We start from the raw sequence: 27,939 nt of genomic DNA, 5'->3' as shown, positions 1-27,939 counted from the left end.
CCGAGTGCCACAAGAAATAACTATCCGTAGGAGGGAATATAATAACGCATTAAAAGAGAGGAAAGCAGAACTAAAACAGGCACTTTGGGTCCAGCTCCATAATAGTTGCATTGCTAAAAATAGTGCGGTTTTCTGGTCAGTGAATAAATCCCCCTATCTAGCTGACCATAACAATCTTCCAATGATAGACGTGGCGATTGATGAATCAGTTTGGGTGGCACATTTTACAAAAATATTTCAGAAAGGCTCATATAACATGGTAGAAGATCTAGGTTCCCGTAGAAGCCTACCCGAAGTGAGTTACCCAATCTCGTTAGAATTTACTATAAACGAGGTTCTTCATGCCCTGACAGCTAGTAAAAACGGAAAAGCTACTGGCCCTGATGGGGTCCCGATAGATCTATTTAAATATAACTTGGACATGTGGGCCCCACTCTTGACTAGGGTATTTAGGGCTGTGATGGAGGTGGGGCTGTTGGACTCCTGGACCAAATCAATTATGGTCTCTATCTTCAAGAAGGGGGACCGTCAGGAGGTATCCTGTTTCCGGCCGATCTCACTGCTGGATTCCTTGGGGAAAGTGGCAGGTAGAATTGTCCTTGAGCTTCTCCAGCAGTGGGCGGCCGACGGCAGGATCCTCTCAGTCCTTCAATTTGGGTTTCGGGAGGGCCTCGGAACCACCAAACAAGCCCTGAATCTGACTATGCTACTAGGCAAGTTCGTACAAGCCAAGTCGGGCAGATTATACATGGTATATGTCGATCTGGCCGCAGCATTCGACTGTGTCTCCCATGCTAAACTCTGGTCCGTATTAATTGAAATGGGAGGTGACTCGCCGCTTGTGCATTTTCTGCGAGAACTATATTCCAACGCTTCCGCGAGGGTCAGGTTTGGGGTGAAAGGTGAGCTGTCCGCGCTGTTTAGGGTGGAGCGAGGAGTTCGCCAAGGTTGTGTCTTGGGCCCCTTTCTCTTTACACTCTATACTAATGGCCTGGAGAAGGCCCTGCTGAGGGGCGGCCAGGATCTCCCACAAGTAAAAAATCGTCAGATTCACACCATGCTCTACTCGGACGACGCAGTGATATTGGCCCGCACCCCCCGTGAACTCCAGAAGGCCTTGGATAGATATTCCAGTTATATGGGAAAATTAGACCTACACATAAATATTAAAAAGACTTTTGTAATGACAACCGGATTAGAGAAAACGATGGTTAAAGATATATACCTTAATAAGGCGAAACTTGCAACCACAGACCAATACCCCTACCTGGGAATTATCATTGACCAAACATTGAATTGGAAACTTGCGATTGAGGCCAGGAAACTTCATTTTATGAGAGATATGGCTGCCCTCATACATTTTTCTCAAAAGTTGGGTAAGAGGCCCCCAGAGGAACTGCTGAAGATATATAGAGACAAATGCCAGGCAATAGCCCTATATGGGGCTGGAGTATGGGGGTATGCGAACATCAGTACTTTACAAGTGGCTGAGAATGCTTTCTTAAGATTTTTACTAGCGGTACCAAAGAGCGTGTCCACTCTCTCTTGTCACATGGAATTGGGGATTCCATATTTGGTAGATTTGGCCAAAATTCAACCCCTTCTTCTTTGGCATCGAATTTGGTCGACTGAAAAAAACTTGTTTACTCAACAAATAATTGTAGATTGTATGTCATTGGATTATTCTTCCAGAATTGGATGGCTGTCCTACATACATTTTTTTTCATGCTTTAGAGGTAGGACAATTCTATTCTGACCCGTGTTCAATCGGTGATCTGTCAAGAAAATCTCTAATAGTGATGTCCCTTGCGTATCTAGAAGAATTGCGTTTTGCCAATGAAGCTTTTAAAACTTCTGTACATCATTCCATGGCAGTCCAAACTACTCTGTCAATACAGCCGTACCTGACGCATGATTTCACTACTTTTGAGAGATTTCTTCTGACCAGATTCAGGCTAAATCTCCTTCATCGCTTGGTGGCCTTCCCGGTGAGAAACAACTGGGACTCAGTATTACCCCCTTGTCCGTGTGATGAAATTTCAGCGCAGACATCCATTAATACTTTTTTGTTCTGCAAATTTTATGACGGGCATAGAAAGTTATGGTTAATTCCCTTGTTAAAAGTGATGGGTATTAGAAGATGCCACCCAGCACTGTTACACCTGCAGTTTTTAGGGACGGAATGGACCTCAAAATATGTAGTGAAATTTCTGAAATGTATTTCTAGACACAGATTAAATTTGTAAATTATAAATTGTCTGAATAAACTAGAATGTCTATGTACTATGCAAATTGGTCAGGGTCCCACATGTTGCCTTTTGATAATGTTTCTAGTATTGAACAGCTGATTTTTAAATGTGAATTAACTGTTTTTATCTGTAAAAATTGCTTTTATGGTTTTTTACCTGTTAAAAACCGAATAAAGAAATAAATGAATGAATGAACATCGTGGATGTGTGTTTGTGCTTGTACATTGTCAACTCACATTTCCCTGCAATGCCAAATGTGATTGGCCAGTTTCTACATACAAGCGGCACCAGTTGTGTCCTCTGTTCTGTTGTAGACATGTTGCGGTTTGTGCCACATCCTTGTCAGTGTTGATGTGCTCTGCATGTAATGTGTGTGTGCCGCATTTTGGGAGAGTCGCCCCTGCAGCTCTGATTTAGCTGCCCCTTATTGCTTACCTGTGATGTGCCTCTGACTTCTGTACTTATACAGTGCTGAGAAGGTGCATACTTTGGTGCATTGGTCTTTCGGTGGGAGCTGGGGGTCTGAGGCATGGTTTGTCCGCAGATGTGCTATGCTTAATTGTGCATGTGTGACATTTCCCTCCATCCCCCCAGTCCCTGGTCGTTGCTCACCCTGTTGCTGTTGTGTCTGGTCATGTTGAGCAGTGTCCGGGCCCTCAACTCCTGCCACCGTCTCCCCATTGATGACTGTGGACACCATATTATCAATCTCGTCTAGCTCCTCCTGTGGTGCTGGACTCCCACCTCCAGTCGGCATTGCTACCTTCCAGTTGTTTGAGACTTTCTGCTAGGTTTTGCGCTTCACATCATTCCAGTGCCTCTTGACCTCTTCCATTGTCCTCTTCTCCACTCCGACTGCATTCACTTTGTCCACGATGGTCTGCCATTTTCCATTTTAGTTGCCAGTGACACAGTGGAGGTGACAAACAGTAGTTGATGGTGTTCTACCACCTTCGTTATCAGGATCCTGTTTCCCTGCGGACTGAACCACTTTTTCCTACTCTCCTTGTCCTTGCCCTTCCCTGACCGAGGTCCCAGGCTGGTGGCCCGGGGGCTTGTGAGGTTCTGGTTGTCCTCTATACTTGCTTCAGCTACCTGCATTGTGCTTCGCTGTTGTTTGTCTTTCTTTTTTTTCTACTTTTATAGTGCGTTTTCCTGCATGACATGTGGGAATTGCAGGCATGTGGCTGGTTTTCGCTGATATTTGTATCTCAATTGGCGTCATTGCTACTATTTCCGCGTTTATGTTTCGCGTTTTTGCAGCGTTGACTTTAACGCGTTCATTTGACGCGCTAGCGTTAGACTATCGCATGGTACCGCCGTGTTGGGAATACCATGTTAACACGGCGTTATTTTCCCTCGATAGACTGCAATGTGAAGAGTTGCGTTAAGCTAATTTTGCAGTAGTTATCACACATTCTTGAGAATGTGCCCCTAGATTTTTTAAGCTAGCCCTTAAGGTTTAAGCCAGCATTGTTGATCAATTATGGAATTTGATATCTGCTTGGGTGTGTTATTAGGAATTACAATTTCGGTTTTACTATGTACAATGTTTTTTCTACATTGATTTTCAATTATAAATTCCACTTTGATGACATGAACCGCTTATTAATTGTTTGTGAGGTTTTTTCCTATCAAAATAAACTATTCAAAAATATCCAAACCCTTGTTACATCTGTAAGCCCCATAAGAACCTATGGCAATCAACTGACATCTGATCTAATAATGCATCTTAGGTACAGATCAAAGGAATCCTAACCCATACTCTGGCATGCTTTGAACCCCTACTTGAAAAAAGAGAACCTGACCACCTCGGCTCAAGAAAATGAAATGTTCAGGCCAACATTCTGCTAAAGACCTGCAAAATCAGGGGCAGTGACTGTCAAAGATCTTCTAGGATATCAACATCTCACATTTTGTTGGACTATACCAACCTGACCATTTGTGCTGCTATTGTAATTCAACGAAGTAACTAAATAAAAATAATAAAATCCAAATAAAAAAGAGAGAAAATGATGGTCTAAAGTCTTGCTACAGTGTAGTGTGATGTCATAGTTGCTCTTAGAAAAACGTGTAACTACTTTAGTCCCCGTTTGTCTACTGCTACACTAATAAATTTCCTCAGGTGGCCGCTCCACATGTGTAGGTCTTCTTGCCACCAATCCACATAGCAGCAGAGTTATATACTAACCTACATGTGTAACATGCGCTAAAATTACATAATGTGATATTACAAATAAATGTGTGCATGTATAGGGCTTTTATGACTGCAGATTGTCCATAATAGATTACCCAAATAGATTCACATGTTCACTGCGGGCTGGATGCAGTAGTCTTTTAGGTTAATTTCTAACCCTGTCACAGCAGGGCAACTGTAACTACATCTCTACAGAAAGCCATAAACAAATTCACTAATATGGAGATCCTATATACAGTTACATTGTAGCTCTCTCATTCAAGCCTTATCTGCATCCATAGATAGGGTTTGATTCACAAAGGGCCTCTGCACTCGCGGTGCAGGCCCCAAAGTCATGGGGGAGATTCCGCACTCAGGTCTCACCTTGTAGTCTCACCCTGAAAACATAATTAAATCTATACTGCCATTTTAAAAAGAAAGTACTGGGATTTATGTGGCAAAAATCAGCAGCCACAAGTAGTGCCTTGTTAACTAAATATCTGGCATTAAAGGCAGAACCCGGATGGGAACCATGCAATGATATGATTTTTTCCATTCAAAAAAGGATTTTTTTTCCCGTAGCTTCAGGCTAGGCAAGTTGCAGATCTACTTATATACTACATTTTGGTACAGGGCTTTGATAGGAGAGACAGACTGTATGACTGATCCTTCAATGGGCAAGAAACCTTGACACTCTTTGTTACTCTGTAATAACTCCTTGTCTCTTTGTAGAACTTATCTCCGGCCCTTGTTTTAAAATATAGTATGAGGAGCAGTAAGGAGGAGCTGTAATGATGCTCTCTTACTGTGTTACAGAACAGACCACCGGGAGAACTACCAGGCCATAGCTTCATATATATACTGCCTAGAAAAGAAGACAACTGGTCATACCACAGGCAATAAAGAGCACTATGTGAAGTGTGCCGCGGCCGCCGCGCTAATTATTTACGCATGCGCAGCACACTTCACATAGTGCTCTCTATTGCCTGTGGTATGACCAGTTGTCTTCTTTTCAAGGCAGTATATATATTGGGCTGTGTGCTAGTTAACCGCGTGGTCCCAACTGCTGGATCCGGACCACGCCTCTTTATTTATACTTAGCACATGACGATACGCGCCAGAGCTCGCGTAATACCTCCGAGCACGGGTAGACTGCAATTCTGCCCCGCCGGAGGACATTACATTCCTTCTAACCTTTATTAAACAATAAACTAAACTTCAAACATATAGATCTGTTACCAGTCACTTTCCGCTGCGAGTCCTTAGCTCATCATACCATGAACCCTGCTAGGCGGGAGGAGGGAGCCAGATTGCTCCTCAGGCCATATCTGGAATGTTCTCCCCGTGAGGATGGTAGGGACGGGGCAACTTCCTGTGATACCCAGCCTTCTGGAGATCTCACTAGGGACCCTGGCAGTTCTCTGTCTGGAGTTCCGAACTGCAATGGGAGGCCTCGGTCAGATCTTTCTGGATCTTCCAATGGGATCATCCCCTGGCCACCATCCACCTCTTCTTTCACAGACTGTTGACTTGGCCTTGCATCCATACTGTCCGATATCGTCTGTACCTTTTTGAAGAAAGATATGTTGCATGTGAGTTCTTTGGTCCCTCTCTGGGCTGTCATCATCGTGCCTGTTCGGCAGATCACTGCCCATGGCCGCCGTTCAAAGAAAAGCCAGAATTTTCGCCCTGGGTACCTGTCTTTGACATAGACCATGTCCCTCCATGAATGGTCAATGCTTTTGCTCGTCGGTCGACGCTGGCTTGGTCATTGGTACTGGTCCTGTTGGCTAGGCCCTTTGCGGTGTCGATCTGAGACGGGGTCCTGTTTGGGTGATGAGGAATGGTGTTTCGCACCACTCGACCCATGCTTGCTGGTCCCAGGGCAGCCTTGTCGTGAGATGAGGCGTCAGATGGTATTTTTGCCAGGAAACTGTAGATGGCTCTCTCTAGGGGCGCTCCGTCAGCGTGCACAATGCGTATCACCTTTTTGAGAGTATGCATGAATCTCTCTACTTCCCCTTTGCTTGGGGTCAGCGCTGGGTCACTTTTCGGTGTTGAATGCCCCAGGCCTTGAGATAGTCTTCAAATTCTTGCCCCTGGAAAGGTGGACCGTTATCCGTTCTCACCACCTCAAAGATTCCGTGAGTTGCAATGGTTTTCTCCATTTTGGTAATCACATCCGTGGCTGTTTGACTTCCCACGATTTAAATCTAGGGGTACTTTGTGTAATCATAGATAATCACAAGGGCATAGGGCCAATCTGGAAGATGCCCAAAATCAACACTAACATACTCCCATTGCCGTCAGGGTTTGTCCTCAGTGATGACGGGGTGAGAACGATCCGGTTGGCCTGATACCTGGCACCATGAGCACGTTCTTACTGTCTGCTCGACCATCATGTCCATCCCCAGGAACCACACCTTGGCTCTCAGCAGACTCTTTGTTTTAACCATGCCTTGGTGTCCTCTGTGCGTGAGGTCCATGGCTTATTGAGCAAGGCTTGATGGGATCACCAGTCGCTGACCTCTGAGTAGGCAACCACTGCTGTCGACCGAAAGTTTGTCCTTGATCTGCATGGTTGACTCCAGGATGGTCTTCGCTTGGGGCGGCCGTCGGGTCATGGTGGACTGAATGGGGCGCCAGTCATTTGCTTGAACTGTGACAATGGCCAGTTGCAGGGATTCATCATTCCGGGTGGCTTCCACGATAGCTTTAAGGCTCATTGAAAGTGGTCGGGATCTTTCGGCAATCAATCGGACGTATTCTTCAGTGTCCTTGGCATCCTCTTCTTCTTCTTTAGTTGCGGCCCTCAGATGTATCGATAGGTAATCTGCAGGGTTGGATGAGCCTGGCTTGTATTCCACTCAGTAGTCACACCCCTGCAGTTGAAGTATCCATTTTTCAATCCTCAGGGGAGGTTTGGATGCTGACCCTTGAAACAGGGGTATGAGGGGTTTGTGGTCAGTGGAGGCCGTGAATGGATGGCCATACACGTAAACATGGAAATACTGACATGCCCAATGGATGACAATTGCTTCTCGCTCTATCTGCGTGTAGCGCTGTTCTGTGTCCATCAGGGAGCGGCTCGCGTGTGCAATCGGGGCCCACTCCCCATTGCCTTGTAACTGTGTGAGCACTGCCCCTAGCCGTAGGGACTGGCTTCAAGGGTGACATTGGTAGTCCGGGTCGAAGGACGATAGGGTGGTATCTGCTGAAAGGGATGCTTTGGTGTCCTTAAAAGCTTGTTCCTGGTCAGGACCCCACTGACATTTGGTGGTGGACTTCATCAGTTCCCTAAGAGGCTTTTTGAGGTTGGATAAGTCTGGGACAAAGCGCCCACACAAGTTTACCATCCCTAGGAAGCTCCTTACTTCCGAGATGTCGGAGGGTGCTGGGGCTTCCTGGACATCTCGCACCTTGTTGGGGTCAGGGGCTACTCCTTTGTCGGAAAACGTGTAGCCAAAGAAGCTGATCTCGTTCTTTAAGAACTGGCACTTTTCTTTGTGCAGGGTAAGTCTGAACTCTTTGATCCTTTGGAGAACACTGCAAAGTCGACAATGGTGATCTTCCATTGACAATGCATATACCAACAGGTCGTCAATTATGTTCAAAACGCCCGGGAGTCTGCTGAGGACTTCACGGATGGTGTTCTGGAAAACCTCCACGGCACTCGAGATCCTGAAATTGAGGTGTAGGTATCACCGGAGGCCGACGTGTGTAGAGAAAGTAGTGATGTTTCAAGAGTCCGGGTGTAGGGGCAGTTGGTGATAGCCGGACCGCAAGTCCATCTTTGAAAACTACACCATGCCGTTCACTTCCCCCAGGATGTTGTCAATGGTAGGGGCTATTTGACGTTTCATTTTTACAGCGGTGTTTGGGAGGCGCATGTCGACACAGATGCTGACCTGCCCTGGCTGTTTTGGCTTCCATGCCACTACGATTAGGGATACCCACAGTGTGGGTCCACTGACCTTCTTTATGATCCATTGCTTCTCCAGTGCTTCCAGCTCTTCTTCAACCTTCTTTTGCTGGTGGAACGTAATGCGCATGTCTCAGCGCTACCGGTTGGACTGCTGGGTCAATGTGGAAAGAGACTTCTTTCCCTTTCAGCCATCCAATGCCCTTGAAGACGTCTTCAAACTCTTCCATGATGGTCTCTAGTTACTCTTCTTGTACCGCCAGGACAAAGGAGATCAGTTAAAGCTCTTCTGCTGTCTGTCCGCTTACCAGCATTCCACTTCCTTCTTTGGTCACATACACCGTGGTGGGGATCTTGAGGTCATGGTGCCAAAGCTCCATTTTGAAACATCCTAGGATTGGGATGGGTGTCTTCTGTCTGTAGGCAAATACCTGAATCTTTGCTTCACGCAAAGGTGGGCGTGGGTTTAGTTGGTTGATACAGGGGCCTCGATCGAACTGATGGCAGCCATCAGTTCGATCAAGGCCCCTGTATCTATGGTGGCTTTTACGTCCTGGTGGTGGATCTTGAGTCTGCACCTTGGAAGTCATTGTCTCTTCCGTCATGGTTGGTCTACGGCGAATACATAATGGACCCAGTAGTCTCCCGTGTCATCGATCAATGTCTTCACTACCTTGTGTTTTGGCCACTGTCTGTGCTGCTTCTTTCCGGGACTTTGATGACCTGCAAAGTGGTTCATCCACCCACAAGCTGTGCACTGCTTCCCTCTCGCTGGGCAATCCTGCTTGCTATGGGGCGTGCCTCCACAGTAGCCACATTCCTTATTCTTGCCTTGCTGTCTTGTTCCTGGGTTCTGGCGAGATTTGAGTCTCACCTCGTTCGCCTTCTCCGCCACGTTGACTTGTTCCGTCTTGATAGGGCGGTGGAGGGCAGCCTCCATATGGGATGCTCTGGACTGCAATAGTTCTTTTGACTGGCCCAGGGTGAGGATGTCAGCCAAGGATTTGCCTGACTCCTGAAGGATGTGCACTCTGAGCTTGGACGAGTAGCATCCCTGTATTATTTGACCACGGATCTCCTCTTGTTCGTCTTGAAAGCCGCACGTGCTGGCCAGTTCCTTCAAATGCCAGTGGAACGCATCCAGTGACTTTTCTGATTCCTGCTTGGCCTGGCGAAAGATGAACCTTTCATAGTCTCTGTTCACCATCGTCTCGAAGTGTGCATTGAGGGCATTCAACAGCATCACATACATTTTGGGTGTGGCCTCCACTAGTGTTTAGTAAATACGGTGTATGTCCTTGCCCCCTAGGTGGAGGAGTAGGGCTCTGCACCTGCCCCTTGAAAATAGATCTGGAGATGGTCGGTCCAGTCCCTCCATAGCGGGGCGAGGGATGAGGGGGCACCGTCCACAACAAAGGGCTCAATGGCCGGGATTGACGCCATTCTGACGCAGATGCGGTCACACCTCGAAGCACTTGCACTGCCTCCCTCCTGGGCGTGGCGGCAGCCGCCTGACCGAGAGTGATGGTGGCGCAGTCGGGCTTCTCCCTTGCGTTCTGTGGGTGCTTGGCCTCACTTTCACACCCACGTCCTCTAGGGTGCTGGGGCACTAACGTGCGTGGGCTCTGACAGAGGTGGTCAAGAGAGAGCTCCTAGTCCACCCAGGAACTTCCAACGGCTGCAGGGCCTTCATCGGAGGCAGCAGGCTTGCACTGATCAACAGCAGGCATGCACAGTTCAGCTGGCTCCCCATGTGGCTGCAATGCCTGGATTGAAGGCTCATTATATATAGAAAACAACGGTTCCAGAGGAATAGTATATTGAGATTCATTGATAACTATAAAGCATAATAGCAATATCAGCTAAGGGTTTGAGAGGGATGTTAAAGAGAGAGAGCTCTCGTGACACCAGGACTTGTATGACAAATAAGTTTGTATTGTTCAAAGAAAAAATATAAAACATATATAATCTACAAAATAGAACTCTAATAGTGTGAAGTGTCCCAAGTGTATTTGTAAGAACCAAAAAACAACCGTTGAGTGACATTCAGTGAAGGTATTGACAAGGTTTCAAACAATTGTTCTCCAGGAAAGCGACCGTTTTGAAATGAAGTCATACAGAATATTACATGGACTATATACAATCATAAGTGCTGTATAAGTGGTTCGCTTCCATTAATCGTCCAATTGGATTGAAGGCTCAGGCAACTCAAGGATATCAGTATAACAAAGGAAGCAATCAGGGCTTGTTACGGCCTCGTCGCCAGTGTAAAGTGTGCCCCGAACGCTTGAATAATTCGAGCGGCGGACACAATTAGACCCAGACACTGTGTGCTTAGTTAACAGTGTATTCCCCACTGCTGCAGCCGGGCCACGCCTCTTTATTTATACTTAGCGCGTGACGACACGCGCCACCCCTCACGTAATACTTCCGAGCGCGGGTAGACTGCAACAATACACACTACTTCTTAAAATTCTGAGCAAAGAGTACTGACAATTTTTTCCGCTATTACAGCCCTATGTTGTTTAGATTGGAGTACGAGTCATACACTGGATTACTTCTAATGTTTAAATTCTATAAATTGCTGCTATTGATTCAAATTGCTTTTGCACATTGTCAGATGGAAATGTTTCTTGGTAATCGCATGAATTACTTTACTTATTGTACAGACACTTAAGTTTCATCAATTACTTGTATTCCGCACGGTTGCAGTTTTGTACAATTCTAATATCCTTTTTTATCATACTATACAGCTTTCATATTTATTCATGAAGTATTTATTATTTCGCTATTTTATCTAGATAACATTTGCACCGCAAGCAGCACTTTTTTCTTGTCTGTTACGAGTATTCAGAAGTCTCTTTTAAATAATTGCATCTCAGTGCAAGATCTGCATTTCTGCTTTCCTATGTCCGGGAGCAATTTTGGCCGAATGAACCAGTGTGACTCAAAACATTTTGGGTTTCTTTTTATTCGCATTTATGTTGCACGTTTTTATTGTATGGCTTCTTTGTAAAGCTGAACCAATACATTTGATTTGATGACTCAGACAGGTTTTCAGATCTGGTTCCAGAGAGGGAAAACTGGTTCTTCATTAGGTTAAGCCAAGAAAGTGCTCTGATAAGAAATGTCTGCAAGATGCAAGGGCATAGTTTTTACAGCTGTACGCTTTAAAATTGCAGTAGAAAACCTGTGACAGTACCATCTTTCGAGGGAGACAGAAACCCATGGAAGGTCCTACAAATCAATCTTTTCCAGTCAATCTTATGTAAGGTCCTGTCCATCATTTCACATAGCATTTTGGTTGGAGCCTGGCTGCAGGCTACTTCATATTCCTAAATCCCATATTCTATCTTGCACACTGTACAGGAATTTACGCGCCTCAAGTGACTGACCATAAAGTGTAATTTCTTAGATCAACATCAGTAGCACAGTGTTGTAATTAAAACACAACTCTCTGGGTCTTCTTCTTGCATTTATGGGGGGCAGAATATCCAGTGTCTTCAATGCCAGACAAATTTGTAATGACAATTTTACCCACCATGGGACCCACAACATCACCTCAAAGAAACCAACTACATCACCCATGACGTGTAACATTCTTTTCAATGTCTCTCTGCAAATTATAAGCCCACATTATAACACATTTCCTCCCTTCCAAACAACAACAAAACAGGACAAAACGGCAAAATGACATTACAAACACTACCTAGGCACACAACAAACACATAAACTTCTGAAATCCTATTTCATAGAAACAGAACAGCAAACACCCTAACCCCACATGTAATCTCCTCACCAAGCAGGAGGTCTGCTCACTCGAGTAGCAGACACATTTGTGCTCTGTAGTGCAGCAACCTGAACTAGCTATATCACCCTTGTGACACATTAATGAATTGTTGATAATAATTTATTAGCAACCATCCTGTGTTTCATTACACTTTTACCATCCTTCTGAAACAGAGCAGCTCTCCCAAGATTCCGTCTGACCATTTTCCAGATTAACTAAATATCCACCTACCTTCCTTACTTTATAGGGGCCTCTAAATTTAGAGAGACCACTACTCACACCACTAGGTTTCACCTTCACCTTCACCCAATCACCAATCTGAATCAACTGTTGGCCTCATAATGTCTCCTTTGAACTCTCCACCAACTTAATTTCACTTTCACGCATCCTAGAAGGAACAAATTCAGTTCCAGGCTGTCTGGCAAGCACGAATTCGAACTGTGTCTTATCTTTACCAGAATTAACAGTTGCGTTGTGCACCCACAACATGTCTTTGACAGCCCTCTGCACATCCAAGCCAGCTTTATACGCAAATTCCATTGTCGATCTTCACTAAAAGATTCAACATCTCAACCTGCCCATAGCTCTAGAGGTTATGAAGTGAGGTACATACATGTTTAATACCCAAATCATTCAAGAACATTTGCATCTCACACGAAGGAAGTTGAGTACCATTGTCAGTGATTATTTAGAAGTTATTCCTTCTCTTAGAAATATCCCTACCAATGCTGCAATGGTGGCTTTGGTATTGATACATTTCATGAAAACAACCTCCAACTACCTGCACCTGACATCAACCGATACTGCAGCATATCTCTCAGGCTCAGGACAGAACATGAATGGATCTATAAAGTCTAAGCACAGCTTCACCCATACAACATCGGTCTCACCTACATGTTGGTCATGCCTCCTCACTTCTAATCACACCCTCAGATTTTCTTTTTATTTCTTGCACATTTCACATGCTTCAATATATTCTCTTGTATGGGTATCCATTTCTGGCCACTGTAATTTCTCTTTAAGCCTCTTGATGGTAAGAGTTTGTCCCAAATGCCCCTCATGGGCTAGTTTATAAGCTTCTCCCATATAGCTGCCGGTGATATAAATGTTTCCCTCCTCATGACAAGTTTATTCCGCACCAAGAATAACTTTATGGAAAGGTCTAACAGTGTAAGGTAATGTGTTTTCCCTTCTCATCTCATCCATTAGCATTTTCTCTCACAGCCTCCAGAACTGCATCCTCACCCATCGCCATCATCCACTCATTCATGGACTCACAGCCTTTCACATCTTTAGTTGCAACTTCTATATCAGCCACCACTACCTCAGATTCAAAAGGTAATCATCAGCTGCATTTCCAGGTAATCTTGACAAGCAATCCACCACTTTGTTTCTCCAACCTGGCAAATATTCCAACTCAGAATAATATTCTTGTAATTTTGCAGCTTACCTCGCTAACTGACCTGTTAATTTTGTCGTGCCATTCAGCCTTACTATTTGCAACAGTGGCTTGTGTTAAGTACTTAATATACATTTTCCACCCCAAATGCACACAGAAATAATTTGTGGTCCAGGCAGCAACCAATGCTTCTCCTTCAATGACTGAATAGTTTCTGTTCTGCATCTGACAATGAGAGAGAAACAAAAGCAAATGTTTTCTCTATTCCGTAATGCATTTGTGACAGTACAACTCCAATCCTAATGGCCCTTGCATCCTCTGTGAGAATTGTCCTCAAACCAAATTGGATGTGAAATATCCATTTTAAGCTGGTGGAAAGCAGTTTGCTGAGCATCTCTAGACTCAAGTAACTTTAGTAACTCATTCAGAGGATTTGATTTGCATTTAAAATCTCTCACAAACTTTCCATAGTACTAAAAAAGACCCATGAATGATCAAAACTTGTCCTTGTCCATGGGAATTTTAACGTTTACTATAGCACCCGTGATCAGGTGACCAAGGTACTCAATCTCTCTGCATAGAGTCAATCCTACTATAGCGATAGAGTTCAAAAGTTCATGCAGCACCTTATTGAGTTCTGCAACATTTTCTCCAAAGATTAATGTATCATCTTGGAAGAAGATCACATTATTCACCTCAGATAATAAATTTGCCATTAATCTCTGAAACACACTGACTGTTGAAGCGAGTCCTAACAGCAACCTGTTAAATTGGAAAACGCCCTCCATCGTTTGGACTCTTGATGTGATTTCACCTGGTGATCAATGCAAACATAACAATTGATGGACAGAATGCAGAACAATGTCGTACATTCCCCCCAGTACATTCTCCATGCCACTGGAATCAAGCAAGCCTGGCTGATGAGGGCTGAAAGCCCGAAAGCGGTCCTAGGATGCTTGTTTCCAGTCCAGGTAGAATCTGGCTTGGCAGTTCGGGCTAAACTGTTCCCATGGGGCCCAGGGTCAAGACTGATTTGCATATGGCTGGGTTCAAACTGGAATGACATGGTGAGCGAAAAAATTATGGATTTAGGCCTAGATCTCTGTACTGGGGTGAAGGTATGACATTGTTCTGCATTCTGTCCATCAACTGTTGTTTTTACTTTTTATTCCCAACCTGATGAGTAGGCTTAATTCCAGCTCCGGGGATTTTTATTTTCAATAATTTTATTCTTATTTGACAGCAGAGCAGACATCAAATATACTGGGCCTTATTTAGAGTTTGGCAGGTGAGTTTCTCTGTACCACACGTGGTGGATATCATCTGTCAGCCATATACAAGCCCTTTACATCCAAAGCCACTTGCAATACAGTGAACTAGATATTTGTTATGTTTATGATGGAGTAACCTGTCTGCCAAACTCTAAATCACTCCCTCAGACATCTTAATTCTATTGAATACCTAGTTTGATGTTTAGTATATGAACCACCACCTTTGTTTTCAAGAAATATAGGAAATAAATGTCAAACAGTGCTCGTCACAAAGCTCTGCTACCGAAAAGATGTTTTCTTTTAATATAATTTAGTTTATAAAAAAACTGTCACAAAAAGTTCAAGTAAGTGTTATAACAAAACTTAAATTTCTGCATCCTACGGAGGCTGTTAAACTATAATATTGCATCAATTAGTTACATTCTTCTGATGAGTGTTATTGTCCACAAAACACTTGTTGGACTTTTTGCAGGGTCATCCCTGAACTTTTTGCCTTCCTCCTATATTTTTTCTGACCTGTTGTTGGCTATTTTATGACTCTGGGCACTTTACTACGGCTGATCAGTGCTAAAGTACATATGCTCTCCCTATTGTAAATTAATGTATGAATTTGTGATTCCATGATTGGCTGGTTTGGTTTACCTGTCAGACCCTAATATAGGGCACTGAGTGTGCCCAGGGCTTGTAAATCCAAATGCTGCTGGTGGGCTTGCTGCACTGGTTGTGCCACCCACAGAAGCAGCCTTGTAAAATATGTCTAAGGTCTGCCATTGCAGAGCCTGAGTGCAGTCTGGTACTGTCATGCTGACTGGGCAAGTGCACCTACTTGCCAGTCCCTAATCCTTCCCTTTTCTTCATATTAGCACCCCTATGGTAGGCCCAAGGGCAGGGTGCATTGTAAGTATAAGGTAGGATACGCCCTGATGTGTGTGACATGTCCTAATAGTGAATCACAGCCATTTTCGTTTTTCACTATTGCAAGGCTAACTGTTCTCCATAGGCCTGAATGGGCAGTTAGATTATTACATCGTATGCTCTTAACTGACTCAGAGAACATGGTAGAAATTTGAGTTTAGTATGCCTGAACGCAGAATGATAAAATGCATCTTTTAGTGAAGTTGATTTTAACATTCTGTGTTTGAAAATACCACTTTTAGAAAGTAGGTATTTTCTTGCCTAACTATCCAGGCCTGCCTCTGCTAGGTTGTGTATTCCTTCTCTGGAGTTTGAGTGACAGGGCTGGGGAATTCCAGGGGACAGAATGAGTCAGTCCAGTGGTGAATAGAGGGATCTGATTCTAGAAGGGTGGGAGGAGTTGCACCTGGGACCTGAATAGGACTGTGCCTGCCCCCCACAGTGCTGGCTCCACCCCCTGTGGTACGGCTGATGTCTGTGCCCTGCACTATGAAAGGAAAGAAGTAGTCTTGTAAATAGAGTGCTCCAGAACTGGTTTGGACTGGGCAAAGGCCCCTCTGCCCTCAGAGGGCAAAGGATTTTGGGTATAAATATTGGGACCCTGATCCCAAGAAATTAGATCACTTTTGCACAACAAGAAGAAACCTTTGCTGAGGAGTTGAACATGAAGAAACTGAGTAGAGACTATCCCTAAGCTGAAGTGCTGCTTGGGGGATTGGCCTGCAGTCGTTGCCTGACTGCCAAAGAGAGGAGAAAGGGACTTTGTGTATTTCATCAACTTGTAAGGATCTCCAAGGGCTTGGAACAGGGCTTGCCTCCTGCTGAAGTCTCAGGGACAACAGACGTCAAACCCCAGCTCCCCAGAGTTCCTTGGGAAGTGCCTGCTGCTGTCTTGGGCCTTCTGAGGTACTGTGTGTCGCAAGGAGCTGGAAGCTCGACTTAAGAGGAAGAAGCGTGTCGCCGTCGCTGCTGCTGCCGTCGCCGCAGTAGCTGTCGTACTGCACAGCATCGAGAGAAGCGTCTTGCAACGAAGAGGAAGTGTGTCACTGTCGCTGCTGTCGCATCTTGGATGTCGCCGCTGTAGCTGTCGTATTGCACTGCATCGAGAGAAGCGCCTCGCATCCACGGAGGAGCTGCTGCCGTTGCATCTTGGATGTCGCTGCTGTAGTTGTTGCATTTTGTGGAAGTGTCTTGCAACGTCGGAGAGGAGTGCCACAGCCGAGGCTGTCACATCGCTGAACAAGGGTGTCGCCGCTGCAGCTGACGCATCGAATCGAGACTTCTCGCAACATCAGAGATGCGTGCCGCATCAGGAAGATCTTCACGTTTTTATTTCTTTGCACTGGAACTTTGCCGCATTTCCATCGCTGCAACACTTTTGTTGTGGAAGCGTCACGCATCGGAAGGTACATTGACTTAAAGTGTCGCATTTTGAGAACTGAACAGAACTAAACTAAAACTACCATTTTCTGTACAGTATTGTGGATTTTTGTCATTTATGGTCTTGTGTTAAGTCTATATAAAGAATACTTATTTTTGATATACAACCTGTTTGGTGTCCATCTTTAGTGTTGTCACTGGGTTACTGTATGTGGTCACAAATGCTTTACACACTGCCTCTGAGATAAGCCTGTCTGCTCATGCCAAGCTACCAAGGGGGTGAGCAGGGATTATTTTAGGAGTGTACCCCCTTACCCTGACTAGAGGTGAGGGTCCCTATTTGTCACAAGTACCTACCTGTGCCAACTAGAGACCCCAAAATCTAACAACACTTATGTGCTCATGAGTTTAAACTGCTGACGTATTTCATTTCAAATTCACTAGGGGACTTGTATTTACAGATGTCTTATTCAAGGGTGGAACCTTAGGGGCCATTAGAGTAGCGGGCGGATTGCCCCTGCCAACGGTGGAAGCCACTGCTGGCCCGGCGAGGGCAATCCGCCCGCCATCCATTCCTGATTGACCCCAGTATGTTGATTCTTATGACTGATATCACCACTGTAGAAATTAAATTTCACATGATTCTGTTATGGGCTTGTTAGCCCTGCTGGAAACCCTTGCAGTCCCTAAAGTACTGCACTGGAGTTAAAACAGAGAAAAGGGTAAAGAGAGATCCTGTAGTGAATTTGGCCTCTGGGTGGATTTGTCCCATTTAGTTGAGGCTTTCAAACTATAATACAGCTGATAGTACGGCCTACTAGGTACAAAGGACTAGCTATGAGATAAGTAAAAATAGACAGCTAAGAATATAGTACAGCATTGCAGTTGAAATGAAAGTAAAAATACTGGAACAAGGCTTACCTGTCGCAATGGCAGATGGCTCTGTAATGAGTACCCACCAGACCAGTATACCAGTCATTTACCCCAGGATGTCAGAAGACCAGAAGGTCACAGGCTGAGGAATTCAAAAAAATAAACAGGACAATTAAGAAGAAAACAAAGGCATAGAAAAAAAGGTATTAAGACTGGAACCAAGAGAGAGACCTAACTGCAAGGGACCAGAAAGAAAAAAAAAAGGTGTAGTGATGGATGAAGAGGTCGCAATGAATGAGAAATGGAAATCACAGCAACTACATACCATGTTGCCAGGAATCTGCTCCATGTTATAGAAGGACTTAACTACTGACTCTCCAGCACTCACCCCAGAAGTGCTTATGATAACCCAGAAGTGATGACGGCTTCTGAAGCTGTATTGTGCTGTGTAATGTCTAGTGTATTGGGCCATTCTGCAATTCTATTTAATTTCACTGGCTCTGCCTCAGTAACATCAAACCAACTTGGCACTCAACCATCCATCAGAAAATAGCAACAGGCAATCTAAAATGCCTGACTATTTTCCTATTAAATAGACAACGATCCTTGAGGAGTCATTTATCACAAACCATTTCTTATTTATATATCATCTTAGTCATGAACAAATAATTTGGTATAACACAGGACAAGGTTGTATCAAAGATATTTCTTTTATCAAAAGTCTTGTTTTTTAGTTTCAATATTTGTAGTGCAAAACATAAATATATATTCACAATTCATATACGGCAACCAGAAACAGCTGTTACAATTTGTGTATCCACAACAGTATCTTACACCCTCTGCATATTCGTATGGACTAGATAACATGAATTACCATACAGTATCACCAATTCAAGATATTTGTAAATTTCTTCAGTTTTCGTCAATGTATTCTTGAAAAACAAACGGTGTAGTGGCGTCGACGTTTCGGTCTCCCACACAATTAATTCAACGAGACCATCCTCAGGACGAAAGAGGTTGCACCCAATCTATTATAAAACAAAACATATACATTCAATATATACAATTCTCAACCTTCTCCATATGTACACTAGTGATTGTCTGCTTACACCAAAACAAAACAAGGTGGACCATAATTAATCCAAAAGTGTATCCAACAACAACTAGCGTGATGTGACAAGTTTACACTAACCACAACCAACACCACAAATGTGTAACACATATCTCTAAATACTCACTAAAACAAACGAGCTAGAAACTTCATCACTCGATCCTAAAGTGGAAATATAAAACCACATCAGACCCATATCCAAGTAAAGTAAGGTAAGTAACCACTACCAACACTGTTAGCCCTCACTCTTACCTCCAGCAAGTGTCCACTTGCAAAACAAGTCCTCAGTACTTCCACGGTAATCTTATTTAAATTGTATCCATCCTATAAGACATAATCATAAAGCCTCATGCTTAGTTTCAAAATCCTGGTGTTCCATTAACAAATAGTATACTAAACGGGCTTCTAAGTATCAAAGAACTCACTTCCATGCGGCAACTCCACGTTAGTCAGTCATCTGGCATTAGGCATTACAGTGTCTGCGGAGCAGCGTCTCGCAGATCTAACTAACCTTTAACCTCGAACGACTACGTCAGGACGTTCACGACATCATGGCGGCCATCTTAGTCATCCCTGAACTTCAATCTATTACCATTCAATATTACAGTAAACCAGTTATATGTCGCTGAATAAGTCCCATGCCGGGATCATCACGAGACAAATAAACCAGATAAAATGAACCAAAAAATCAACAACTATTCTCGCTCCATACATGCCGAAAATAGTATACGGCCACTATTTAACACATCCAAAAATAACCAAAAATATCAACGCTTCAGTTATACAACATACATAACCTGAGCCCAGGTTAGTGCTATCACCTATTACACACACTGGTCTATATTATGTGGCTAAAACTAGGGGGCCTCATGTGCTATAAATAGTATAGGTGTCAGGGATAATACTTCACTACAGTCATTAGAGAGTAGCTAGTATGTGCCATTCCACAAATTGATTCAGCCCATTTTCAACAGTTTTGGCCAACCAGATCAGCCTATTTTCCTTTAGTGTCAACAGACGATCCACATCATGTCTGTGTTTTGATTTTTTCACCACATCGAGAACGAACCACTTCATTGCCATAGGATCATGTGATTTCTCCAAATAATGTTCTACCAGGGGTGCAGTCATAATTTTACACCTGATGCGTGACTGGTGCTGCATTATCCGTTTCTTCACTTCCTGGGTTGTTTTACCTATATACTTCAAAGAGCATGGGCATTGTATACAGTAAACAACGTTCTTGGTCAGACAATTAGAATGATGTTTAAAGAACCATTCTTGTTCATTAAGTATACATGATTTGACACTTGATGTAGTTGAACATGCACCACATTGCCCGCAAGGATAATGGCCTATTACTGGCATTAAGTCCCACAGGTTTTGTAATGTTATAGGGCCGGTTCCTTGTATGCTTTCACTAAATGATCCCGTAGGTTCATTCCTCTTTAAAAGGCAAAACGTGGGTACTTAAGTAGGGGCTCTACTTTTTGCATCAGATGCCAGTTCTTTGATATTATCTTCTTAAGGGGGTTCGATTCAGTGCCAAACGTTGTTATGCAGGTAATTGAGTCTAATGCATTGCATTTTCTGTCTTTAGTTTGTAAGAGAGCATCACAATCGTAGTACCATGCTCTGTTAAGCGCCCGCTTGACCAATCTGTAGGGATAGTTTCTTGCCATAAGTTTTTGCTGCAGGATTTTGGCCACTTTAAAATAATCCTCGCTTCTGGTACAATTACTTTTGATCCTAAGAAATTGTCCAAAAGGGAGATTATCGCGTAAGTTGCGTGGGTGATGGCTGGTATATTTTAGCAGGGTATTCCTGGAGGTCGGTTTAGTGTATAAAATCACTGAGAGTTTTCCCTCGTCATTTTTAATACATAAATCTAGAAAACTGATGGACTGATTACTAGATTCAATAGTAAATTGCAGGTTATCATCACGCTCATTCAGCCAGGCATGAAATTCCATAAGTTTAATATTGGTGCCTTCCCATATAACAGATACGTCATCTATGTAGCGTAGATATTGCTTTATATGAGCCTTAAATGGGTTGTTGTTAAAAATGACTCTCTTTTAAAAAGCTGCTACAAAGAGGTTAGCTATGTCCAGGGCAAAAATTGCTCCCATAGCTACCCCCTTGATTTGGCCAAAGAAATCCCCATTAAAGAGGAAATAGTTATGTTCTAGAGCAATTTTTGCACCATTCACAATAAAGTCTGTCGGGACTTGGTGCGGGCGAGGTCTCTCATCTAAGACATCAGTGATGACCAAGAGAGCTTCCGCTTGGGGAATGTTAGTATATAAGCTCTCTATATCCATCGCCACCAAGATATTATTGAGCACATCGAAAGGTTCATCCTCCAGTAGTGTAATGAAGTATATAGGTAAAACAACCCAGGAAGTGAAGAAACGGATAATGCAGCACCAGTCACGCATCAGGTGTAAAATTATGACTGCACCCCTGTTAGAACATTATTTGGAGAAATCACATGATCCTATGGCAATGAAGTGGTTCGTTCTCGATGTGGTGAAAAAATCTAAACGCAGACATGATGTGGATCATCTGTTGACACTAAAGGAAAATAGGTGGATCTGGTTGGCCAAAACGGTTGAAAATGGGCTGAAACAATTTGTGGAATGGCACACACTAGCTACTCTCTATTGACTGTAGTGAAATATTATCCCTGACACCTATACTATTTATAGCACACGAGGCCGCCTAATTTTAGCCACATAATATAGACCAGTGTGTGTAATAGGTGATAGCACTAACCTGGGCTCAAGTTATGTATGTTGTATAACTGATGCGTTGATATTTTTGGATATTATTGGATGTGTTAAATAGTGGCCGTATACTATTTTTGGCATGTATGGAGCCACAATAGTTGTTGATTTTTTGGTTCATTTTATCTGGTTTATTTGTCTTGTGATGATCCCGTCATGAGACTGATTCAGCGACATATTACTGGTTTACTGCAATATTGAATGGTAATAGATTGAAGTTCAGGGACGACAAAGATGGCCGCCATGCTGTCGTGCACGTACTGACGTAGTCGTTTGAGGTTAAAGGTTAGATCTGCGAGACGCTGCTCCGCAGCCGCTGTAATGTCGAATGCCGGATGACTGACTAGCATGGAGTTGCCGCATGGAAGTGAGTTCTTTCATACTTAGAATGCCATTTAGTATACTATTTGTAAATGGAACATCAGGATTTTGAAACTAAGCGTGAGGCTTTATGATTATGTCTTATAGAATGGATACAATTTAAATAGGATTACCGTGGAAGTACTGAGGACTTGTTTTGCAAGTGGACACTTGCTGGAGGTAAGAGTGAGGGCTAACAGTGTTGGTAGTGGTTACTTAGCTCACTTTACTTGGATATGGGTCTGATGTGGTGGTATATTTCCACTTTAGGATCGAGTGATGAAGTTTCTGACTCGTTTGTTTTAGTGAGTATTTAGAGATATGTGTTACACATTTGTGGTGTTGGTTGTGGTTAGTGTAAACTTGTCACATCACGCTAGTTGTTGTTGGGTTCACTTTTCGATTAATTATGGTCCAACTTGTTTTGGTTTGGTGTAAGCAGACGATCACTAGTGTACATATGGAGAAGGTTGAGAATTCTATATATTGAATGTATATGTTGTGTTTTATAATAGATTGGGTGCAACCTCTTTCGTCCTGAGGATGGTCTCGTTGAATTAATTGTGTGGGAGACCAAAACGTCGACGCCACTACACCTTTTGTTTTTCAAGAATACATTGACGAAAACTGAAGAAATTTACAAATATCTTGAATTGGTGATACTGTATGGCAGTTCATGTTATCTAGTCCAAGATACTGTTGTGGATCCAAAAATTGTAACAGCAGTTTCTGGTTGCCGTATATGAATTGTATATATATATTTATGTTTTGCACTACAAATATTGAAACTAAAAAACAAGACTTTTGATAAAAGAAACATCTTTGATACAACCTTGTCCTGTGTTATACCAAATTATTCGTTCATGACTATGACGATATATAAATAAGAAATGGTTTGTGATAAATGACTCCTCAAGGATCGTTGTCTATTTAATTGATTATACCCATTTCCTTGGGGAATAGTGGGTTGCCCTATTTACTGTTTGACTATTTTCCTAATCACCAAGATAGGAAATGGGAAACCAATCTAGTAAAACTTTCCATGCTGCAACATGGGTTGAAGCGATCTCTGTTGGTCAAACTAGATTTTTAGAAGAGAGGAGATGATGATATTAAGAAGATTCATGAAGGTTGAGCTCCTTGTTTGTTTCATACGGTTTTAGATATACTGTCTTTGTTTAATGAATATACATTCAGCTCTCCCAGTGAATGGGAGCCTAGTGTGTACATGATATTTGCATGCTTACCTCTACATCTCTGACATTTTGCACTTTACATCTGCTGCATTTTTCCACTCTCTCAAGGAGGCAATGTGGCTGTCTGAAGTCTACACAGGGGTCCCATCCCAGTCCCAGTATATTTGTTTTGATTGCACTAATCCTTGGTGAATGACTTCATGGATCCTGAGTCATGGTTCCATAAACTCGTTTCTGGTTACACTAGTTCTTGGTAGGCGATTTCCTGCAGCATGAGCCTTGGTTCCATAAACTCTTTCTCATAGACAGAATTTATCAGCTTTCATTTATAGCTGTAGAGACTAAGGTCAATGGTGGCATACCCATTCTGTGCTGGACTGCCTGTCAGGTTCTGTCTACATAACTATACTGAAAACCCCTGCTGTCCCTAAATTACTGCTCCGAGTATCTTGGAAACAATACTCTTCTTGGAAGCACAAGGGTTATACAGGAAAAAGGGTGAAGAAATATCACATAGTGGATTTGGTCTCCGGGTGGAATTGACTCATTCAATTGAAGCTTCCAAATATTTGTCCCAGCTAATACCAAGGAAAAGGACCAGAAATGAGGTAAGTAAACAGTAAAGTTTAGAATGCAGTACAGCATTGGATTAAGGGTAATGTAAGAGAGACTAGAATGAGACATATCCATCGTAATTGGGGATGGTTCTGTAATGAGCTCCCCTCAGACTTGGGATACCAGAGTTGTACCCCAGGATGAAGGTCACAAATTTAGGAATTCAAAAAAGTAAAGAGAGAGCCAAGAGGAAATCAAATGTATAGAACTAAAGACACTATAAAGGGAACTAAAAAAGAGTCCTAACTGCTAGGGGCAAGATAGAAAACAGTAAAGGTGTAGTGACAGATGAACGGGTGGGAATTTATGTGAAATAGTCAACCGCAGCAACTAAATACCATGTTGCCAGACATCTGGTCCATGTCAGAAAAGTTCTTTAGTACTGACTCTTCCTATCCACCTCAGAAGTTATAGTGATAGCTCCGAAGTGAGGATGTCTACTGAAGCTGTGTTGTGCAGTCTAGTGTCTGCATGAACCCTAACGCCACTTACCAGTCTTCCACAATTTCCTTGCCTTTCCATGTCAGCTAATACCTAGATGTCTGAGTGAGTTCTGACATGGTCCCCTTTTGTGTGTGCCTGCAGGGAATCTGAAATCCTTGTCAGCTCCCCCTCTAAAGAGAGATTCACCTTTTTTGTGTGTTGTGTCTACACTTGGCACAGTATTCTCAGGGATTTCTATTGTGGAATGAACCCCCACACATTGCCCTGTGGAATCTCCATATTTCCCCTGTCCTTCCTCACATGCGTTCACCTAAATACGGACTTCAAAATATCAGGTAATCATCCTATTATGGCAAAATACTATGACCGCAAAAAATATGTCAACAAATATATATTTTTCTTTCTACAATAATATCAAAGTTGAAAATATGGTTTACTATAAGTACTAGAAGAAAACAAGTGTTCAATATTAAGGATTTGCTCTCCATCTAATTCTTGGTAACTACCCAAGGGTTCCTGCTCTTTTTTGAGTAATGTTTGCGTTACTGTAAGTTTGAAGGGGCATTGTTCTGACTTATAAAGACTGATTGATGTGTTTGGATAAAGCTATACCTTTCTGACGAGCACAGTCCACAAAGCGGAATCCCTTAATTTCTCCCAATTTGTAGATTAAGTTCACTTTGTAAAGAAGTAATAAAACCTTATTCACAAAGGTAAATGTACATTTACGTGTAAGTTTACCATTGTATGCCAGGGGCGTAACACAGGCCCCCGCAGCCCACGCGGTGCGGGGGGCCTCAAGCTCCAAGGGGCCCCCTCGGCACTGCACTCTGGCCAGAGAGCTCATGATTGAGCCCTGAGGGGGCCCCTCTACGTACCGTGCAGGGAGGTTTCCTCAGTTTTCGTTACGCCAGTGTTGTATGCTACTCACAAAGGGATTTATGAGTAGTATCTTTAAAAGTGGGGTGTCTCCGCACACAAAAAGATAGGTGTTTTTATGTGCTGAGAATCCGCACTCGTAAATATACTACTCGTAAATCTCTTTATTTATTTATTTTTTTTAATTTATTTAAAAGGTTTCATATAGCGCTGCTGGACCCGGGAGTATCAGAGCGCTTTACATGGTGAATAAACATGTTATAATACAATATACAATTGAAAATGAGCAGGAAAATTCAAACAAGATTAAAAAACATTGCAATAAATGAGTGCAGGGGGCAAAGGAACTGGGGGATAGAAGAGGGGAAAGGGAGTAAAAATTAGAGAGAGAGCGGGGGGGAGAGGTGAGGACGAGTGAGTGGAAAAGGGGGAGAGGGGGTGAATAGCTTACAATCGTAAACGTACACAAAAGTGTACGTTTACCTTTGTGAATCAGGCTCAAAGCGTGTATATGTATATATCATGCAGTGCTGAAACAAACAATAATAAAATAATGTATTGTGGCTCCAGTGTTAAATTTGCCTTGTTACCCTAATCGCCAATAGCCCTGGCGTTTAAGGGCTTGTGTTTTAAGTCTTAAACTCAGTTAAGTCTTAAGTTTTTCAATGACTATTTATAGTCGTTCATAATGAATTTTCTACTAAATACAGCACAGTATAGAATCTTGTAATGCATATAATCAACATATTCCCCTTTTCCTGCTTATTGGAGTAAAATCATACTGCAATTTGTGAACTAATAGATGTATGAAGGAACCGAAAATATTAACTTTGCTGTCTCGACCGAACAGAAAAGAATAAGCTGTGACACATCACTAATAGCATTCGACACAGGTCAACATCTTCATTAACCAACCATTGCTTTTTCTCCCAGCACCGAACCCTCTCCTGAAACATAAATGCAGAAAAACATGTCTAATTAATGATTACATAAAAATACCTTGTTAGGTAGGTGTTGCATTAAAGGTACCAAGAACAAAAATTAAAATATCACAAATATAGAGCAAAAGTAATAGCGGCTCAGGAACATTACACCCTTGTAAATGGGGTTACTATTTCTTTTATAAGAGATTGACATTATTGGTTTTAGCTCTGAATATCAATGATGTTGTAGTGCTGCATAAGGTCCAAAACATTTAGCATATTCTTTCCAAAACATTCTAATTTGCTGAACTGAAATGCCCGTAACACTTCCTTTGATAACCTTGTAGTTGCCTAGTTATGTACTGCTCTTCCATAATTCCCTAATACAAGGCTGCAAGACAAAGTGCTTTTAAAATACATTACCAGCCTTGGTTACTGATAAATGCATCCAAAAAGCATGTAAATGCCATTCATATTATGATAATAAAGGCGAGATTGAAGGAGAAAAAGAAAACATATAATTCTAGCAACATCATTTATTCATTTTAAAATGAAATCTGTTGATGGATTGTTTTGTTTTTCAGATTATGCAACCAGGCAAGCAGTTTTCATTTATGATAGAAAAATGTTTTTGCAACAACACCCATTCAATATTTACAAGACGAGTAAAATGTAATCATTTATTTTCAGTAATGACTGTGGAAACATAGATTGGTTTTACAGAAAATTGTCTAACCAATTTGATTGCTTATTGGTAGTAATGATTTCATTTTCTGCATTTGTAATAAAGGTGAGACATTTCATTTAAATCTTTTATGGAGAAAAATGTGTTGTTTTTATTATTTTCTGCTATCGTTTGTTAACCCTAGGTAAGAAGTCGCCAGTGCAATGCTATCTCTGTCACACCACTGGAAATGGGTAATCTTTTGTTAAACCTATGGTCTTTGGTTATGCATAGAATGAGCCGCTTTAACCTTCTCTCTACAAACACTTGACTTGCTTTTTCATTCCAGAGCCCCTTTGTTATGGACCCATACTTGCATAAGTAAAGACAGGACACCATTAGGATACAAGGTCAAGCACGGTCTGGCAAGAGTGTAGGCTCTGGTTACAAAATGTTTGATTTGATTTGAGAGTAGGAAACTCCTCATTTGTTGTCAGGCTATTTGCAGTGCCTGGGGGTCATCATCTGGTGATTGAAGCGAAATAAAGAGCTCTTTGTTCTTATCTCTGCTGTTTTGTGTGGATAGCCGTCAGTTGTTGAAGAATTAGCAAATGTGGTCAAATTTGCCATGTGTGTCTATGCACAGGGGTGCAAATGACTATGCATGTAGAGTCTTTGATTCTTAGATGGGTTTGAGGGCAGTGCCTACTTCGTTATGCCGTTCAATCTTTCCAGCTGAAGATGCTAGTGGGACTGACAACTAGAGATAAGCTGTTATTTGCTTGCATTCAGACATGATAGCTTAATCAAGTTTTAAACGTTATGTTGTTTTCTTCCAGTCATGAGATTCCGGTTATTACCATGAACAGCAGCTGCTGGAAGATCTAGATAGCAAATGTTCTATGTATGGCAGAAGTCCCTGCAGTGTCGAGTTTGTAACCCATGGTCTCAGGTCTTGGTGATCAAGAATTTAGACAGAAATG

Source organism: Lissotriton vulgaris, chromosome 4_1 (genome assembly GCF_964263255.1).
Source record: "Lissotriton vulgaris chromosome 4_1, aLisVul1.2, whole genome shotgun sequence".
Classification (NCBI taxonomy): domain Eukaryota; kingdom Metazoa; phylum Chordata; class Amphibia; order Caudata; family Salamandridae; genus Lissotriton; species Lissotriton vulgaris.
The sequence above is the reverse complement of the archived record's forward strand: the minus strand, read 5'-3'. Positions refer to the sequence as shown.